This window comes from Sander vitreus, chromosome 1, assembly GCF_031162955.1.
Source record: "Sander vitreus isolate 19-12246 chromosome 1, sanVit1, whole genome shotgun sequence".
In the NCBI taxonomy this organism is placed as follows: Eukaryota; Metazoa; Chordata; class Actinopteri; order Perciformes; family Percidae; genus Sander; species Sander vitreus.
The window spans coordinates 24,283,485-24,285,466 of NC_135855.1; the positions used below are offsets into that span (position 1 = coordinate 24,283,485).

General features: G+C 41.2%; 1 protein-coding gene across 2 annotated transcripts in view; it reads left to right on the forward strand.

The window, feature by feature from the left end:
- Positions 1 to 1,265: 1,265 nt before the first annotated feature.
- Positions 1,266 to 1,982, forward strand: part of znf280d (zinc finger protein 280D) — a 14,961-nt gene continuing 14,244 nt past the window's right edge. For both annotated transcript variants that reach the window (XM_078249283.1, XM_078249292.1), the window contains exon 1: positions 1,266 to 1,400. The gene's annotated coding sequence lies outside the window, so the exon portion shown is untranslated. The remainder of the gene's footprint in view (positions 1,401 to 1,982) is intronic.

Consider the following 1,982-nt stretch of genomic DNA (forward strand, 5'->3'; position numbering starts at 1 on the left):
GGGTGGGGCCACATGCGATTTTAGTGGTACCAAATGTATTAAGCACAAGTGTTATATACCACCAACCCTCCATAGGTTTGGATCTATAAAAGACAAATGATACACATATAACAATGATCACAAGAATAGTCATTCAGTCTTAAACTACATTTTATTTATCACTGCACATGAATAATACCCCCTCTTTGGGGATAAAGCTGAGGTTAAAAATGTTTGAAACTATTTGTTACAGTTAGGGGCACTGGCCACCCATCTAGTCTTGTATTGCCAGACCTATCTCCACAGCGCTGTATCAGGGAACGTTCCCTGAAGGTCATTAAATATTAAAAAATCTTTCGATTTCGATCTTTCGGTTCCCTGAGGTTATTTTAAAAAAAAAACTTTAGAGAAGCTTCAGGGAACTAGGCTATATATATATATATCCTTAATTTATTGATGCTTCGTTCTATGATTGGTACATCTGTCCCTCTTTAAAGTGTAGTTAAAGCAACTGATGAGAACAAGACAACAATGGAACTATGGAACATGATTGATTTAGGGCTTAATGGAGTAGTTAGTTACCTGTGCATTAGAGCTAAGGGTGTGTGGTGGCGGTGGTGCTAGAGTGGGTGTGTGGATGAGGGGACCAATTTGGAAAATGTCCCCCTGTCCATAATTCCCATAGACTGTATATATAATTCCTAATGCATTACAAATGTATGTCAACCATAGACAGTATAAAAAGATCATGGACGACGCGTCTCCGCAATGTAGAGGTCTTCTTATAATTGTAAAGTGTCTGTTTGGGTCTGTTAATATAATACATCAGTGGTGTCTGCGCAGTGATCGGGTGGTGGAGTCGCGGTATCGAAGTCCCGCCCATACACTACACATTGTAGTTTGGCCCATGTCCAGTCCGCTAAAAATGGAGGAGGCGGTATTTATGACCAGGCAGCCACCAAGAGGCAATCGAGATGTTTTGGCTTCACTTTTGGGGATCTGTCTGTTAAGCCACCAATCTTTGTATACAGTCTAAATAAAGGACAAATGAGGGAAACGTGGACGCTATTAGGAGACTTGGGGGGGGGGGGGAAGAAAAAAAGAATGGAGTTATGCATGTGACCTGTGGAGGGCAGCAATACGTCTTTGCCGCGTCTAATCCGCCGCAAATTTCATCAAAGGAAGAAGAAATGCGACCGGTAATCTGATTGGTCCAGACAGTTTTAGCATTTCCGCCGTCTTTGGGCTAGCGATGTTCCCTTAATACATCCATGCTAGCGATGCGATACACCCCCCCCCCCACCCCCAACCTGTGTGAAATAGATCCGCACTGTGTTCCTCAGACCAGCGACTAACGTTAGTGCTGAAGTTGGTGTCTAGACACGGCTCTTCCTTGAGACAGGAGGCAGGGTGTGAGAGAGGTAGGCTGAAACATAAACCTTGTAACTTTTCCTGTAACTCTGCAGTCTTTGTCCCAACATTCACCTCCCGGACAATGTGAACATGCTAACGGAGCCTAGCTAATGTTATCGTTAACCGATAACTTGCAACGTAACGATAGGATGAATTGGAAATAAAAAAATGTGTTTAAGTCTAAGAAATCCTTTTCTGAAAAATTACTTACTAGCTACATACTGCAGCATTTTAAGAGCAGGAGCATTGGAAATCAGAAATGTTAGCTACTTAGCATTAGCTCCCTGGGTATTGAAAAGGACCAAGAAGCTAACAACAAAAATAACGTTACACAGCGCAGTAACGTTAGCTACATTTTGAGCAAGCTACATTTGCTAATGGTACACAATTGAAGTGGTGACTGTTCAGAGGTTTGAAGGAAGCTAATAGTTGTGTTTTCTTCTTATTTATTTATGTTTTTATACATTTTGGATTAGATTGCGAAGGGAACCATGTTAATTTAGCTCAAAACTAAAACAGCATCTTTACATTCTCAGATTAATTTCATCAAATTGTACTTTATCACTAGGAAATAGCTTGTGCCCAAGTCC